Source organism: Lissotriton helveticus, chromosome 6 (assembly GCF_964261635.1).
Source record: "Lissotriton helveticus chromosome 6, aLisHel1.1, whole genome shotgun sequence".
Taxonomy (NCBI): domain Eukaryota; kingdom Metazoa; phylum Chordata; class Amphibia; order Caudata; family Salamandridae; genus Lissotriton; species Lissotriton helveticus.
In genome coordinates, this window is record NC_136067.1 from 1,605,871,947 (window position 1) to 1,605,884,647 (window position 12,701).

Below are 12,701 nucleotides of genomic sequence, written 5' to 3' on the forward strand. Positions count from 1 at the left end.
ACTGCACTCTATGCCACTGCACTCCACGCCACTCTATGTCACTCCAGTCTGCATCACTCAACTCTATGCCACTGCACTCTGCGCCACTGCACTCTGCACCACTGCTCTCTACACCACTGCTCTCTACTATTCACCACTCTCATCTACATCACTGCATTCTATGACACTGCATTGCACACCACAGAATTCAATTCCACTGCACTCAATGCCACTGCACGCTATGCCACTAAACTCTGAAACACTCTACGCCAATGCACTCTACACCAATACACTCTACTCCATGCCACTCCACTGCACGCCCCTCTATGTGACTCCACATTATGCCACTTCAATACACAACACTCTCTACCACTCCACCCTACAACACTCTACTCCGCTCTGCACCATTCCACTCTATGACACTACACACCAGTCTCCTCTATGTCACTAACTTTTAGCAATTCTCTCCGGTTGAACATATGGACGTGTAATTGATTGAAGAACAAGGAGCCTCCACACATTCCAGAATCTGGGTCGCTCATAGGGACACCTGCTATAAGCGATTTAGGACCAGGAAGTCCGCTGTGGTATTACCCTTTTTAACCAGAGTCTGAAGACACTAAGCATACACTAAGGAATGAACCTCGACTGGGAGAAATATGTGACATGAGTTATGCATATCAGAGGTCACTTCCTGTCACACCACAAGCTTTTTTCCTGTATCGGCCATACCCGTTGGGATACACACGATTTATGAGACTCATATCAGAGGTCAGCCCATATGAGAGCAAAAGCATTCCTTCCATTCTAAACACTCCAGCTGGAGTGTTACACTGCAGGCCCGTTGGCCCAGTTTTAGAAGATCCCCTATCCCACACCCATATCAAATCATGAATTATTGGTCCTGAAGAAGATGGAGATTATCAGCAATTTCCACTGAAATGTACGTCGGCCGGGTGGTGTGACATCCCAGTCACCAGCACAGCCATTGAGGGTTGATGATTCACCCCTTTTGCTTCCATCTGTGTATGCAGTGTTGTACTGGGATGTGTATGAGTGTGTGCAGTATGTTTCAGTGATATGAGTGATGAGCATGTGAATGAGGTGTGAGTTTAGGGGTGTATTCCGATGAGAGTGGTTCCCAGTCCGTAGGACATAATGTAATATATGTATTGGATCTATACAAAATTTAGTCATAGCATTTGTTAAATGAGAATATTGTGCTAACTGTTTGAGGTACCTGTAGCACATCTTAAGTTTGCAGTTAACACACTGTGTTAAGTCGTTGGAAGGGAAATCATTACAAAGCAATGAAAAACACAAATTAGCTTATGAGCAAGCAATTACATAGAGCACCCAGGTAATCATTTGTAATTTGGCTAAAACATGATTGATAAGTTCCAGACATGCACCTTGTAGCTCACATGTGCAACCAAAAAATGACAGATCTCCTGTGGCGGTGCATCGGTTAGAATGATGGGGCATTGCCTCATTCATATTTTGGCTCCATGGGCCCGTAAAATAAAACATTAAGGGCTTAATTTCTATGTTGGGACACCATCTCAGTCCTGGGACTGACCACCTCTGGTCGACAGTCCTGACCGATTAATTAGGATGCAACTGAACACTTTTCCCATTTGGAGCTTGCATTACTCCGTAAACCGCCAGTAATACATGCTCCCATAGGGAAATGGGAGGTGCTGTTCATCCCTGCACCCCGTGGCAGGTAACTCAAGTTGCAGGGATCAGTGCTCCCTCAGCCCTCAACTGGAGGCCGAACACACAAGGGGGCCCTGCTGGGGCCCCCAAACACCCTTTGGGATAGTAAGCCGGTTCAGACAGGCCGGCGGGCTCCTTGAGCCCATCAGAAGCCAGCCGGAATGACTGGCCGGTTTAGTTTCAGACCAGCAACATGGTAATTCAGCAGTCAGAAAGCAAACCAAGGGGCCGCAGTAAAGACTGTAGAAGAGTGTCTGAGGCAGGTCCTTGAGAAGCCAGTGCGGCCAGACATGAGGGGTTGGTGCTTATATTGATACAGACAGTAATAGTGACAGAAAATGTTCTCAGTGGCAGTGTGCTGCGTGCACCTGGCACCAAGTGCGCATGTCGGGTTGGACGGCCTCCTTTCTCTGACCAACCCAATATGCACACTAGAGGTGTCTACACCTACGCCTTAGTGAGCCATGGGTGACTCAAAGCCACAAGCCCTGGTCTCAGTAATGAGCAGTGAGGCCCCCTGCCCGAGCCAATTCTGGTGCTCCTGTAAGAGACGTGGTGGTTTGATTAGGGCCTCCTGGCTGTGTGTGTTCATCAGCGTCCTGTTAGGGAGCACAGGGTGGGAGGAGAGGCACTCTCTCTCTCCCACTTTCTTGTTTTTCCCCCATTCTGGTGTGGTTCAATTAAGACTGAGCTGAGTCAGCTGAGTTACCTTATGTTCCACAGGACAGAGGTAAATAAAAATAAGTTTAATTACTAATCAGTGAGTTCCTCATTGGTGACTGTGAATTCATGCAGCTATGTTTGTTTTTATTACCACACTGCTGTTGGAGTGAGTCAGTGTGGAAGGCTGCCTTCCACCTTATGGAGTCTCCATAAATTATACACAAAGATTGTGTATACAAAGTACATGTTGCTTGAGAAGAGTTGTGAAGATTTGGCAAATAGGTGGCAATAAAAACATTGCGGGGCCAGAGTCTACTCGGAATGCTTTTTGCTGCAGTCTTTGGAACCCATAGCAATAGTGACTGAAGAGAGGAAGAGTTCAAGCCTAATGCCCCCTCCACCCCACACACACACATGCACGCACACATGCATGCATGCATGTGCACATACACACATTTCCCACAGTGTGAGGGAGGAGGAAGGCCTATGAGGGTGCATAAATGGGAGATCGCCATCCAGTTATGCATGATTTTTTGACATCACAGCCTGTTGTAACTTTGAAGGACCTAGGAGGGGTGGTCTTTAAGTCATCATGAAGAGAATGGGAACTTAAGAAAAGTGTCTATTTCTACCCAGGCCAAAAATCACAACAAATACCCCCTACAACCACCTTCCTCAGATGGCCTGGTGAGATTGTAAATCCTGTAATGCATTTTGATCATGCCATTAGTGCTGAGCCTTCACACATGTGCCAGAAATGTCCAACTCATATGCTTCCGACATTGGCTCATCAAGGTTTGACAGTGTGAAATGTGTTGATTTCATGTGACACAGCATATCTGGAGCTTAACTATAGCGACGTCAGCATTGGAGGAGTAAATGGAAACTTGGCTGTGCAACTGTGGTAGTAGGGGACAGTAATAACCACAAGTTATAGGACACATAAACAACTATAGAAACTGATAAAGGACAGCCATACTATATAGTTAAAGAACACTTCTACCTTAAGGCTACCTGAATATCCATGTAGCAACTATGGTGTTTCCTTCTTAAAATAAAATTAATATAGATCAGGATTTGTTTCACTATTTACAGATTTTTCATGAAATAAGTAATAAATAGGCAGCCATAGTCACTGACGTAGACAGTCATGCGCTTTCAATAACTCATGAGAAGACCAGTAGCATGATGGCTGCCATGTTTTCAGTTATCCTGCAACCCATGAAATATTGTTAATTTCAGAAATTCTTAGTTTTTGTACAAAGTAGAAAAGTAATTCAAGACGTTGCATAACAATGACTACATTGGTAGGTTTGAGGTGGGAATGGACCATGGTGCAAGGACCTCATATCCGGGGAACCGGGTTCAAGTCTCAGCAATGAAGTTGAACATCCTGTGATTGTTGGCAAATCACTTAATCTCCCAGTGCCTAACAAAAATGAATGTATCCTCATGTACCGCAACTGGTGCAATGTAAAGCGCTCTGATACCTGTACCGGGTCACGTTTGAGCTATATAAAACTCCATTAAAAAAAGTCTCCACTACAAAGTGCTACTCTCTGTTTATAAGTCTGCTCACCCCAGTCTCCCCCAAGATAAATTGCATAATGAAGTCCTACAAAGCAAATCTGCCCTTAAGGAAAATCTATCTTGTACAGTATGTTCATGCAAGGTTACCATGATGGCTGCAGAATTAGCATGTCTCCTTGTATATGGCAAGCGGCATAATTCACTAATTAACTGTGTGCTTACAGGTTCAAAATTAACTGCTTTATTATGTCGAATGTATTTTACTTTTTTCCTCCAATATCTGCTTACTAATTGGTGCTATTAATCAACTCTCAGTTGATTGCTTTGTTGGGTAATATTTAATATTGACCCCCCACAAGGGCAGGGCAACACAATGAACCATATCCCCAGCTTTGGAAGTATATCGAGCCATAGCACTGGGTGCTGCCCTTTTAGGTGCTGAAGTCTAGGGGTATGCGGATACCCAGAAGTTAACAGTGGAAGAGATTACATTTATCAGATCACATATCTGTGTTCCTTCAAGAAGTCCCCTTATTACACTTTTCTTGGATTTTGGCAACAAACAGAGTGCAGATAGGGCACACCCAAGACCTTTGAAATTTTGGGTTTGTATCTGGTCATAATTGAGCACAGTGAGTTATGAACTGCCATGAAAGAGCTTCATGAAATCTCTTTATTGATGTCATAACTACATTTTCACAATTGCTTTATTCGCCTTCTTGCTTTCTCACATTTGCTTAAAAATGCACCATTTGCCCACTCTTTTTTCAAAATGTTCTCACACAACTGAATCTCCTGTGTATCAAGCATAGTATGATGGTACTATTGTACTACTAATAAGTCTGCAGATGAAACAAGTTAAAACCGAGTAATACTCAAATTTAAAGTGTGGGGTTGTTTTCTCACTGTTGATTACACTGGTCAATGATTTCTACAGAGATGTCACCTTTAGAAATGCTTAGCCTTAAACATTCCCTTGATGAGGAACTCTGGCATTTCGTTCAAAGGCAAGACCCATAAAACTAAGACTACACAAATGAAACTGTTAGCATCCATCAATGTGGAGTAGTTCAGGTCTAGGTTCTGTGCCAAGGACCAATCCATAACCACACTCAATGTCCTCAGCACAATTATCCAGATGGTGTGAAGCACAAGACGTGACCAAATAGTGTGAAAGAAGTCATCCCTTTGACCTCCACATCTAAGACATTCAGGCGATGAACCCTCCCAAAGCACCATAGTTTAGCTCGAGTCATGAAGGTTCTATGCAGTATCCACACTTGCATTATACTGAATTGCAATATACATACACTGCAACAACCCTGGTGACTATGGTGGTGTCCTGCCAGTCCTAATCTCATCGATAGATCCCTCCCCCTGGTCAACCACAGAGACTCAAATGTGTCAGGTGCATTGGCGACAATAGTGCGATAAATCAAAGATATTTCTTTGCACCCAACTTTGCCTCTTAGTCATCTGTCTTCTAAGGGGTTGAACTGAGGTAGCTCATCAAGATGAGCAAAATGTGAATGCAGGATATGATGGAGTTGGAGGTATCAAACAATTGCTGTTTATATAGGTGGGAGGAAGTCTGCAGCTGGTCAAATGAGACCTTGCAAGGCCCCATGATCACATCCCCAACATAGAGATACCTATTAGATACCAGCCCCAAAAACCCTTGGGATCTGTCACATATTTGAGCATGGCACCTACCCAAAGTTAGTTTCTCAATTGTAACATTCAACATACCCAAAGGGTCATTCACAAGAGTTTCTCATCACCGGGGGAACTGAAGGCTGCATATGGTCCCCATATAGACTATGAAAAAAGTGCTTGTACCCATAGCCAATCCCTATGTTGAAAATGCGGGGTCCAGCTGTGGGGGGTGAAGCCCAAACTCAATTGCTGCTTTACCACCCTAAAAAAACCTTGAGCAATGATGTAATATGCCAGTCAGTCATAAGCTTTTATTCGATATGCAAGATATCTTGTAAGCACATTTGAATACAAACATTACAGTATCAAAAATAGAAAAACATGCCGTACAAGAAGCCAGTATAAAACACATTTAAGAGGGATAAAAGGGCGTGAAATGCCCGTTAATAAATTAGCTAAAAAATGAATTAAACAGCTACTGACAATCTCTTACAACGAATAAGCCAAAACTGCTTTAAAAATTTTGCTATTCCACACACTAAAGGGGGAGAAGTGTCTGTGGTTAGGATACGCAAGGCTACTAGGTGGTTCCGTGTGCCCATATTTCGACATAGAGGTTTCAGCCAAGAGCTCCTAGGCCTTGAATAATCCGGGCATTCGAATAGAACGTGGGCAATGGACTCAACCCTGCTCGGGCAGCATGCACAATTAGGGGAAGTGCGGCCCGCTGATGTCCATTTCGATACCACAGCACCTACTGGGAGGGATCCAACTCTGAATTTAAAATAAAGTGATCGGTCAAAGGGGATGGTGATCATGTCCAGGTAGGGTTCAAAGGCAGCAATGTCTTTAATTTGTAAAAAGGCAACCGTGGATTTGCAATGGTTGGAGTTTGTACTTAAACGCTCCGAAATCCATTTCCAGTAATGTTTCTTAACCACTTCTTTTGGAGGGGCTGAACGTGATGGCCAGCAATCTCCTAGGCCGATCTTCTCCAGGAGGTTTTTAGTTTCACTTAACCATCTTATCTTTGCCCAACCCCCCAGGCTCATTATATCCCCCAGGGCATCAGCGTAGGACTTTAGTTCTTCGGCCCTCCATATTCGTGTCCATAGTAGGAGCGGCCGGAGTTGGGCCTGGTCTTTGATATTTTTACAGCCCGTGTCCAGCCACACTGGTACAGAGGGAGTGCTCAGTGGAACGGAGATAATGGATTTCAGTAGCTTACTCTCCGCTGTCACTAGGGTGTCCATTCGACAGTGGCCCCACAGTTCAGCCCCATACAAGGCTGATGACACAACTTTAGCCTTGTAGATGTCGATTACAGGGCTAAGAGATCTCCTAGGTGAGGCCCTGAACTCCCTCATGAGGGCTCCTCCAACTCTCCTATGGTTGAGGACCATTTTTTCAATGTGGTTTGCCCAGGACAACCTATCCGTGATTCGAATGCCGAGGTAGTCGAATTCCGCTACTTTTTCTAAAGGGATCGAGTTAAGTGACGGTGGGCGGCCCAGTTTCTTAGGAGGGTTTAGGACTAAGTATTTTGTTTTATCCACATTTATTGTTAGCCCTTTTGCTGTACAAAACTCCTGAAATCGTGTTAGCAATTTCTGTAGGCCTTGTGGGGTCTTTGAAATCAGGAGCGTGTCGTCCGCAAAGAGTAGGGTGGGGATGCGGACTCCTCCGAGGCAGGGGGCGTCGGCTGGTTCTTGCTGAAGATGTTTGACCACCCCGTTCACATATAGCGAGAAGAGGGTGGGAGCCAAGACACAGCCCTGTCTTACGCCCCTAGACACTGGTATCTTCTCGGTGAGCTCTCCGTTCTTACCCCAGCGGACTTGTGCATAGGTGTGGGTATGAAGGCTAATGAGAAGGGACAAGATGTAAGGAGGTAGTCCCATCTCATAGAGTACCCTCCAAAGCTCTTCCCGGGGAACCAGGTCAAAGGCAGTCAATGATGTAATATGCATAAAACGGCCTGAAGAATCTCATAGGGATACATTGTAGCTGATAAGGAAGGAACACTAAAGACACCATTTTAAATATGCCAGCTCCACAGAGAGAGAGAGGCAAAGGAGATCAAAAGAGATATCAGCCTGGAGCCCGTAAACTTGAGTTAAAATATTAGTTTCACATGCTCTACTTTCATCAGTGATTCTATACACTCCTAGATATTTAAAGCCACCCTGCAAAACTGTCAGTGCAGAGGCCCATCTAAATTTTTCCAGAACAGCTTGTTTTGGATACACCACCAATTTAGATAAGTTCACTGTGAGCCTGGAAGGTTTACTAAAAATGAGTAGTATCTGAAGGGATCTTCTGTATCTAGCTTCATGCATAAAGCCAGACCCGATCTGAGATTTCCCTCAGTCAATTTAACCCCTGTACCAGGACATCCACTGGTTGCCAAGCCACAAGGGGCTAAATGGCGAATTCAAAGAGAAGGGCAGAAAGGGGGCACCCCTGCCTGTTACCACTCTTGACAGGGGACTCCACAGAGAGATTGGAGCCTAGCTGAACTGCCGCCGCAAGCCCATGTAAAATAGGCTGACAAATAAAGGTGGTTCCAAAGGTGGTCTTCTGAAGAATCGCAAAATAAATAATCCCAGGACACTGAATCAAAGGCTTTTTCAAAGTTGATCATGAGAAGATCTAAGGGATATTGCAACCTGTTCACCCGTTCCAGTGGTTGGGAAGACTACGGACAATATGCCTAGTAGATAGCCCCAGCATATACCTGCACTGGTCTCAATGAATCAAGGAGCTGATCAGTTCCAAGAGAGGAGTCACCAGAACCTTGGCGAACAACTTTAGCTATATGTTACTGATCAAAATTGGCCAGTATGACCCACATCAATCTGGTGGGGCTGCTAGTTTTGGAATCAACACAATGTCAGCTATTTGAAGATTATTTGGTAGTATACCAAGCTCTGATAACTTGTTGATTATCACCCTGATTGAAGGTACTGAGTATTAATCCATAATTAAAACTTGACATTGAGTCCATTGGGGCTTGGTGATTTCCCCACTGAAGCTGAGATAGAGCCTCCGTCAACTTCTCTTCAGTGACTATGCCCTCTGGTCAAGCCTGCTGACCATCAAAGAGGAAGAAAAATGTCAGGTCTCTGACCAAGTCTGTTAACATCTCAGAGTGCCAGGATTCACATTTAGCCTCAAGAGAAGACTAATGTATGGCAAATTTGGCTATTACCTGCTGACCCACAGTCAGTTGGCCATCAGCACAATGAATAGTGGATATATACTTAGGTGAATCCCTGTGTCTACATAACCAGTGCAACAGCTTAGAAACTTTATTACCACATTGGTACCCTCAGCTTTGGGTGGTCTACCACACTGACTGTGTCTACCCCAGCAGAAATTGCCAAATTTTGATTCTAAGATGGGAAACATTACAAGGTAGGGTTAGAGCAGGGGCCAGGTGATGCTGGTGCTCCAGCTTCAAACGCTGGTAGTCTGGGCAGCAATTTCTAACATTCACTCTCTGTTCCAACCTGCTACATGGCTAATACTCCCATAGCGTTTATTTGCCTTAGAGACCACCCAAAGAACCACCTGGGATCTCACTGAGCCAGTGTTCTGCGAAAAGTAGCTCTTGGTTTAAGTAGGGGTCATAATATTTCACCAAGGAAAACCCAAAGATCACCGGGGTATTAACTATAAAAATACACTGATCCCTAGTAATAATACTTTAGGTGCAAATAACCAAATGACAAATAAAATGTATTCAATGGAGTTTATGAAAAACAATTTCAAGACACAAAGCAGAGCAGTGAATATTGGTGCAAGATAAACATGCTCAATGCTCTCTTTAGAGGTGATGCATTCAAGTGATAAATGGTGATCAGCAAGTGTATCAGCAAACACATGAACAGCACAGCTCATTGCAGTAGGTTCTCAACAAATACACAGGGTCTATATATTTAAAGTCTATGGTGTTTAGATCCCCAAAAAAATGGTGGGATCATCATCAAGACTCAAGGAGATCAAGGAGCCTGAGAGAGAGATTATGAAGTGTAATGCAGTTGCTAAATGAGGGGATACCTTGTGACAAGCCTCAGGAAAAGGGTGGTAGCAATGGTCTGAGCTGGAAATATGCTGGAGGCCAATAGGGGTTCCAATCAGCCCGCAGTGGCAAGCACACGTGTGCTCTGGGTGTCAAGGTTGAGTGCCAAATTCCTTAACTGGGTTTGAATTATCCCAAAGAAATGCAGACGCGCTGGTAGCGCTCACTGGCAGCATGGAGTCCATTTGGGACAGTGAGTTCTCAATGGAACGCGGGGGTCAGCCACCAAATCGAAATGCCCCAGACCGCGCCGATGACTGCCCTCTCTGTTGTCTTGCTAGAAAAATCAATGAATGGTCTGAAACACATCTATTCAAAGATGGAAAACCCAATACAAATGTTATTACTGTTTCAGGGAACAGAATATAATCCCATCTACAATAGGAATTATGCAAATCCAAGTAAAAGGTAAAGCCACTATGGCAAGGATGAAACCTATACCAGTTTCACAGAGGCCCATTACATCCATAAAACATGTCAAGGGGTGGGGCATTGTTGAACACCTCCACATATCCAAGATCTATCCACTACCCAATCCACAATCCAATTAAAGTCTTCACCAATGATCAATCATCCTTCCGGGAGTGGGGAGTGCAGACAACTGAGGTGTTCGTGCAGAGAGAATGTTAGTGGGGAGGCAAATATACATTTACCACATAGTTCAATGAACCCCACCAACCAGCTGGCCATGGCCACGTAGCACCCCTGAGTGTAATTCCAAGTCAGTGTGGGACTGAATGGGAATATATTCTTGAACAAACCAGCAAAACCACATGACACCCTAATGAAGCCTGCATGATAGACCCTATTCAATCCATATCTATACAGGAAAGGGAAGTTGTCCCCCATGATATCTGTCTCCTGTAAGAGAAACACATCTGCGTTTGAGCTTATCTAGAAGCCCATTAATGTTCTAGGAGAAAATGTGAAAGTGAGTGGGGGGCGGGAATTCTAGTATGATCAACCATCAATGTGAGGTATATATGGGGTGCAATCCATGTATGTTGTGCAATGAGGAGAGGAACTATTTAGTTGGAATACACAAAAAAGCAGTAAAGCACCCAATAACCAACAAGAAACAGTCCCAAATCCCCCTCCCTGTACCTCAGAAATTAGAAGCATCTGTTGAGCAGTCTACACAAAAGAATTGCCAAAGGGGACCATTCTATTCATGGTCTTGTGTAACAGCAGCCCCAAAAAAACATCCCTAACTAAAACTCAATACTGTGTCCAAATAAAAGTATACAATGGACTGCTCTGTACCCGGTACAGCAGATCAACAAACCCATCAGGGCCCATAAGAGATGCCCTCCCATGTAAGTACCACTCCAGTCTGACGACATCTCCAATGGGGTCTGGCATATAATGTAAGATAAATAACAATTGGCAAGATCCCAACAGCAATAGAAGGACAGTAAATATAGAAGGGTCCTTGGTGAGATGTGCCAGGGGTATTTAGACAATATTCAATTTGTTTCTGCTGGCCATCATGGTGCCCACTACCGGGCAGATGCCTTATCTGAACAAAGGTCTGCACCTTCCCGTGTTTCTTCCACCCTTGAGTATCCAAGATGCCACCTCAGCTGACCCTTGGGACTCAGCTGTGAAGAATCCCCAGAAGCGGGCCACTAGGGGTCCAGAGAGCTAGACTCATACACCGCCTTTTGTTCAGTGGCCCACTCCCAAACAGGTTCATGTGTGTTAGACCTGTCAGCCTTAGGGTGATCTTTCCCCGTGACTTTTCGCCCTAGCCTCATTTTTTCCACCTATTTTTTGTTGGTTCTTAGGTCTTCGTGCACCTTTTTACAGCTAACCTGTGTTAGGGTGCAGGTGCTCTCTACTTTCAACATGGCTGCCACTGGCCCCTGCTACCGCAGCGTGTTTTTTTTAGTGTAGCACCCTAGTTGCCAGGAGCAGGCTGGGTCCCCATACATTGTTGCAACACCAGCCACCCAGCCCGTGTCCATAGTTAGAATGAGGGAAGCTCCTGGAACCTTCCAGAATAGGGGAGGTACCAACTGCCACTGCCAACTGCCAACTGACACTATATAAGGAAAAGGGGGGAAACTTTCTAGACAGTTGGGGCATCACTGACCTGGGGAACCCACGCAGGAGTTTTAGGCGGGTGGGCCTAGTGAGGAACCTATGCTACTGGGAGTGACAGGATTTAGGTGCTGCCTCTTAAGCTCAGTGAGGTGTCCAAAGCTATCCCCCTGATCTCGCCCAGTGGTAGGGAACCCCAGGGCCCATCTGCAGTGACTGAGGAGGAATTCTTCAGGCCCTCAACTCATTCCCCCCTCTCTTCTGCAACTTCAAGCAACAAGCAACCAAGGGCGCAGAATCATCCAAGCGCCAAGAGACTTACTTCATGAGACAAGGTACTAGACTGACCTGCCCTGCGCATCCCCTGCCTTCAGCTGGGCCTATCTGTCTTCCCCTGACTGAACTGTGTGATAAGCGCTATAATTTGCTTCATCCTGCCACAGTTCTGACTGACTAAGTTGTGGAGCACTGTAATTTGCCCTCCTGCCCAGCGCTGTGTTTAAGGGTGCCTGCCCTGTCAGAGATCATCGAAATTGCCTCCCTGCCCTGCCGGCCCCTAGCGCTGAGAAGCACTCCTAAGCGCTACCCGCCGTCACCGCGCTGTGCACTGAAGCGCCAATTGCCCGGCCAACTCACCGCAGGAATCTCCTCAGAGGGAGCGTGTATTCCCCCTCGGCGGCCCCCGTATGCCAGGAGAGGGCCGCCGTAATTCTCAATAGGCCGCGCTGGGCCTGGAAGTACCCTCTGGCTGGAGCGCCGCTCTGGCCTGATCCCCTCGGCAGCCCCCGTATACCAGGAGAGGGCCGCCGCATCGAAACTGACAGTCCGCGCTAGGCCTGAAGCCGCCTTGGTCCCTCATCATGTGACGGGAGACGCAACCGCGTTATCGGCCGCGCCCCCACCTAAGCCGGGCAGCGATTGGCTGCTGCCCCGCGCCCCTGCCTACCTTCGAGGGAATCCCAAGATCGACGCGGAGGGGGCCGTGGAGCCTGAGAGCCCCCTCCGGTTGTCCCCAAACGCTAATCCA